This window comes from Octopus sinensis, linkage group LG28 (assembly GCF_006345805.1).
Source record: "Octopus sinensis linkage group LG28, ASM634580v1, whole genome shotgun sequence".
Lineage (NCBI taxonomy): Eukaryota > Metazoa > Mollusca > Cephalopoda > Octopoda > Octopodidae > Octopus > Octopus sinensis.
The window spans coordinates 2,907,893-2,914,384 of record NC_043024.1 but is presented as its reverse complement, the minus strand read 5'-3'; the positions used below and the strand labels follow the sequence as shown (position 1 = coordinate 2,914,384).

General features: G+C 45.3%; 2 protein-coding genes across 2 annotated transcripts in view; both read right to left on the bottom strand.

The window, feature by feature from the left end:
* The window catches only part of LOC115225881 (zinc finger protein 91-like), a 68,311-nt gene that overhangs the window by 10,352 nt on the left and 51,467 nt on the right, over positions 1-6,492 (bottom strand). The window lies entirely within an intron of this gene.
* The window catches only part of LOC115225819 (zinc finger protein 723-like), a 55,398-nt gene that overhangs the window by 17,743 nt on the left and 31,163 nt on the right, over positions 1-6,492 (bottom strand). The gene's annotated exons all lie outside the window — the stretch shown is intronic.

The following is a 6,492-nucleotide window of genomic DNA, read 5'->3' as shown; positions in this document are numbered from 1 at the left end:
AAAGACTTACCACAAATATCACACTGATATGGTTTCTCCCCAGTATGAATACGATGGTGACTCGTTAGGTTCTGATTCTGAGAGAATGATTCTCCACAGATATCACACTGATATGGCTTCTCCCCTGTATGAATACGTTTATGTTTAGTTTTATTACTAGTATGAGAGAAAGATTTACCACAGATATCACACTGATATGGTTTCTCACCTGTATGAATACGTTTGTGATTAGTCAAACTAGATGTTTGAGAGAATGATTTGCCACAGATATCACACTGATATGATTTCTTTCCTGTATAATACATTTGTAAACAGTTAAATGATGGATTTGCAAGAATGATTTACAACACGTATCACACAGATGGATATTTCTTTCCTGTATGAATAGGTTTCTGGGTCTTTAAGCTTCTACAGATATCACAGTGATAAAGGTGTTCCTCTGTATGAATATGTTTCTCTGAGAGACTGATATTTTTACAGATATTGCAGTCACATAATTTCCATCACTTATTTGACAACTCTTCAGGGGAAAAAAAAAAATCAATCCTTTATCTTCTCTGCATCATTTGACTTCAATAATTTTTCTTCTTTCACCAAAATATATATCTTCTAGTTTAGTTGTTATAAATCATTCCTGACAAATATTCCTTCAGCTACGTTTCCATCAACTGTAATCTCTGCTGTAATTTGGAAACGTTGCAATCTCCTTTGTAAATTGAATCCAAGATTATCTCGAACAGGTTCCAGAGAGCAAACACAGAGAAGTGTTGTTTATAATCTCACCCAAGAGGAAATATTTCACCTCAGCTTCATATTAAACGAGGTTATATCAATTCTGTATAAAAATTCCTTCCTTTAGTCTTTAAAAGATGATGAATATATTCTGGTGATGTTTCTGTTGTAACAATTCTATTATTCCATTATTCTGAAACAACAGAAATAATATAAGATAGAGAATACATTTAAACCGTAGAAATGGCAACAGCGAATATTTCCTACATTTCTGTACAGATAAATTATAGATACTCTTTTACTTGTTTCAGTCATTTGACTGTGGCCATGCTGGAGCACCGCCTTTAGTTGAGCATATCTACACCAGGGCTTATTCTATGTAAGCCTAGTACTTATTCTATCGGTCTCTTTTGCCGAACCGCTAGTTTACGGGGACGTAAACACACCAGCATCGGTTGTCAAGTGATGTTGGGGGACAAACACAGACACACACATACATATATATACGACGGGCTTCTTTCAGTTTCCATCTACCAAATCCACTCACAAGGCTTTAGTCGGCCCGAGGCTATACTAGAAGACACTTGCCCAAGGTGTCACGAGGTGGGATTGAACCCGGAACCATGTGGTTGGTAAGCAAGCTACTTACCACACAGCCACTCCTATGCCTTTTCCTGAACAGCTACGTTACGGAGATGTAAACACAACACCGGTTGCCAAGCAGTAACTGGACACACACACACACACATATTTATATACAACGGGCTTCTTTCAGTTTTCGTCCACCATATCCACTCACAAGCTTTGGTCGGCCCGGGGCTATAGCAGAAGACATTTGCCCAAGGTGCCACGCACTGGAACTGAACCCCGAACCATGTTTACAGCAAAATAATTTGTATTTTTTTTTAAACCTGGCAATTTTTTTAATTCAAAGGTTCCTTTAAAATTATTCAACCTTCTTTAAATATAATGGGCCCTTTTAGATTGAAAAAGCCATGCGTTTTAACTGAGTCCCTTTGAATTTATCGAGGGCTTTTTAAACTTTGTAACCTTAGATTTCATGGCACCCTCTTCATTATTTTGCTTCGAATTAGCAAAATCGTAGGGGTCCCACTCTGTCTGAACACGTTCCTAGTCACGGCAGGAACATCTACGATAAAAGTCCTGCTATGAGTCGACCTGGGGTTAAACAGCAACAAGAACAACAACAGAACATAAAAATATATACGAACCAGTAAGCGAACTGCTGGAAATAGCAGCTAAAAACGTGACAGGGCGTTCACGGTTCAGACACTTTCGACTGTGGGTTCGTTCAAGTGGGCTTCACTTCGGTTTCCACATCAAAAAAGAAATGCAAATATTGATGTTGGGGAAATTAAGAAGAGGAAACGGTTGCGACGGTATCCGCAGTGTCGGGAATGGATGGATCTGATTGGTTGAAATTAGAGAAACATTTCGTTTTTCATTTAACCACGTGCTTCGTATTTATGGATCTGGTTTTCACAATTCTTTTGTGAATTCGTGTGTAGGGTGGCGGGGCTGGTGCTGAAAAGTGCTTGGTTTTAAGGGTATTGCAAAAGGGTGACGCTGTTACCTTGACAGGGGACGTAGAACAACTATATATATATATATACATATATATTTATAAAAATATGGTAAAGTAAAAAAAATTCACTTTACCACACACCGAACTTTTCAGAAATGGCAGCCAAAAATTTGGCTATTTCTTCAACTGCAAATAAAACTCTCCAGACAATGCATACTCAGAAAATAACTTACATAGGTATAAGGGAAAAACAATGAAAGATCACATCCATATACGATACCCGAGGACAGTCTGTTTCTGGATTTGTGGGTAAAACGCCACTTTTCCTTCATCAGCTCAGAGATTTCTTCTGATTTAGATTTGAAAATACTAAGAATCAAACATACCCGTCCGATATCTGTAACATCGGACAAACCATGCCATTTCTTTATTACCCACTAGGGGCGACATAGAGAACACATACAATCACGAATGATGAAAAAAATAATTATGAACATTTGGGGTCGGTTAAAAATCGGAAATGAATAATAAATCGAATGGTTACACAATAGACACAATTAACAAAATTACAAGATGCAGTGGGGCGGGTTCGCGACCCCATGCTCCCCGCCACGACACTTAGCCTTGTGGTTTCCTTTTTCTTCCTATCTCACATTTGTGAGGGATCTTTTACTCTCCACATTTTTCCATCTTTCATCAAACACTTTCTTACTCAGGCTCCTTCTCTCCAGTTCTATGTGTCTTTTCAGGTGGAATTTAAAATATTCCACCAGACTTGAACCAGAGATGAAGTCGCCTGTTATCATTCCTTTCATCCTTGTCTTCCATACTACCTGTTTCGCAGTTGAAACCACGGCGAGAAAACAAAACTTACCTTCTTTCGTTAAGAAATCAGGTGGGCTGATTTTTACAATAGATTCGGCTGATAGCTGTACTCTTCGTTCGCCTGACATTAGTTGTTCGGCACAATCCCACATATCTTTCACCCCCGAACACTGCACGATCGCGTGCGAGACGGTTTCCCGTTCTTGCCCACATCTCGTACAGGTCGGGCTGACTTGGCAACCATGCCTTGCAAGCTTGTCCCGAACAGGTAAGGCTCCTCGGTAGCACTGCCAAGCCAAAGACTTCTGGAAATTATCCAGTGTCTTCGGCCCGAATGTACGTTGGAACAGACTGGCCAGCTGATTATCGTCGAAACCTAGGGCTTCCCCCAGCGTATCATCGTTACCGGCCTCTACAAACCCTCTATAAAACACAGCGGTAGAACCACTGCCGCAGGCATTACCCGAGCGACGGAATAGTCGGAGTGCCTTGCGACACTCCGTATACCACGTACCCAACTTCGATCTGCGATTATACCAGTCCTCCCGGCCACCGAAACTGGTGAACCTGGGGAACATCTGTTTCGCCAGCGGAGACCACACCCGTTCACTACCCAGATGGAGCCACAGGTGCCTTAGCCTCAGCGCATTTCTGCGCATCATTAGCCACGGCATCCCTAGTCCACCCTGTAACGGTTTTTGACAGCAGACAGAGCGTCTCACAAGCGGTTTCGAGCCCTTCCACAAGAAGCGAAAGAGCTGTCTCTCCAACTTGATCAACCACGAATCCGGGCAAGGCACGACGGCAAGGCGGTAGGTGATCACCGATGCTATAAACACATTGGCCACCTCCGCCCTACCTTTCAAGGATAACCACCGCCAAGACCAAATCTTGACTATTGCAGCCACCTTGCTCGATACCTCGCTCCAGTTCTTCTCTATTTGGAGGTCCGGACCGAACCAAACCCCGAGCAACTTAATCGGGCCCTCCGTCCAACGTCCCACGACGCTGTCTGGAGGCATCGACTTGCCTCTCCAGGTGCCGAGTTGCAAGCCGACCGACTTTTCACGATTAACTTTTGCTCCTGTCACCGTCTCGTAAACCTCTATGGCCTTGCCTACTTTACGTAGGTGGTCCACTTCAGTCACGATGATAGTGATGTCATCCGCGTACGCCGAAACCGACATATCACGTCCTGGTTGCCTCGGGATGCCGCTCAGTCTTCGCAGCAGCGGCTCCAGGGCCACTACATACAAAAGCGGGGAGAGCGGACATCCCTGGCGAACCGAGCGTTTGACCTTGAACGGCTTAGAAAGAAAGCCGTTCACCTGAACTACCGAGTCGGCGTTGTCATACATTTCGATGATCCACCTGAGGAAGCCAAGACCTAGGCCGAACTGAGCCAGAACGGACACCAGGTAGTGATGGTCGACCCTATCGAACGCTTTAGACTGGTCTAAATGGACCACTGCCCCTCCCTTGCCGGGATCGTTATTTATTCCCTCTATCGTGTATCTAATAAGATGGAGATTATCCTGAATGGCTCTGCCCGGTACGGCGCACGTTTGCGCTTTCCCAATCAGTCCATTCGCGACACGCGCCAATCTGTTCGATAACACTTTGGCCAAAATCTTCAACTCTGCGTTAAGCAGAGTGATGGGCCTGAAATTATCTATTACGTCCCCCTTGCTCTGGTCCTTCCTGATTAGCGTCACCACTCCCCGGCGCACAGATCTGGGGATAAACCCATTCTGCTGCCAGTTTGCGTAGACGCCCGTCAGTAAGTCCCCGAACAAGTCCGGCATACTTTTATAAAGCTCGTAGGGTAGACCATCCAGTCCCGGCGCCTTACCCGCACCGCAGTCCGCCATGGCCTCTATTACCTCCCCAGGTGTGATCGGCTCCTCACTACACTTCGCGTCCTGCCCCGAGAGGCGCGGCAGCCCTTCGAGGAGGTCCGTAAGGTCCCTCCCCCTATCCGGTCCGCCGCTCCCCCCGAAAAGCTGGGCGAAGTGGTCCTGAAAAGCTTGACACATCTCCTCGGGCTCGTCTGTCAACTTACCTTGTTGGTTCGCCAGAGATCGAATTGTAGCATCGTTGCCACGTTGGGCTTCCACCACTCGGGCCCATCCTGCAGCCTTGATTCCTTCGCTCCCCATCGTACGTTGTCTAGCCCTGACAATGCAACCCATGTGTTGGGCTTCGAGGTGCTGGTTAAGAACCAGTCTCTTGACCTTCACCTGGTCCGCATTGCCAGTTCGCATTGCTTCCTCTAAGTCCTTAACTAGTGTAGTTACCTTTCTAGCCTCTCTAGCTACAAGATTAGTACTATATCTAACGGACTCATATTTTATGGCTCGCTTAAGGGCATACCACCATTTGTTGTTACAAATGGAGCCGGTCATGGCCCTCTGGATTATTAACCTAATCCTGTCCCTGTACTCCTTAATCGCCAAAAGGGACGTATTAAGTTTCCAGTAACCAGGACCTCTAGTTATCTTATCTACGTCTAGCCTACAGGTGACCATCTTGTGGTCACTGTAGCTGACTATATGGAGTTGTGGACTCTTAACTAGGTTCTTATCTACCTTCCTAATTAATATCCTGTCTATATACGACTTTGCCGATCCGTCGCTATTTGACCACGTCCACAGTGGAGCGCCCGGATGTTCCAGTCTATATGGATCTACCAGCTCAAAACGTCTTAGTAGATCCAGGAAGCAAGTATTTCCTTTTCTGTCTGTTCGCGAGCCTTCACAGTCTACCCGCACATCGCAGATTGTGGTGAAGTCCCCTAACATTACTACTGGGCACGATGTACTCAGAAACTTCTCCAGGTTCCGATAATAATCACTTTTCCCCTTACCGGGGGGAGCGTAAACCGCAACCAGCCTGATTGTCTTACGGCTACTGAACGTCAACTCAACGACGACCAGCCTACCTTCCAGATCCGTAAAAATCAACTTTTTCTCAGAGACCCGGTTCTTTTTACACAGGACCAACACCCCGCTTCCGCCGACCGACGGGTTCGGAGAGATGACACTCTCGTAACCGTCGAACAGCGGGAGCAGATCTCTTGGCCCCTTTAACCGGGTTTCTGTGGCAACGACAACATCTAAATCCCGTGACCTGATGTCATTTAGGAAGCGCCCTTGCTTCCAGCTCCGCATCAGGCCACGCACATTCAAACACCCTACACGAATATGAGACATTACTTACCTTTATTCCGTGGTCGTGGCGGGGAAGTCCACATTAATCAGTATCTCGTCCACTTCGTGTCGCGGACCCTTTATGTCCCCTGCGAACTGTGCATTTAACATGTTAAAGTTCCGTAAGTCCAATTTATAAATTTCTACATTTTTTTGTAGATTTCTGTGGGTTTTCACCCT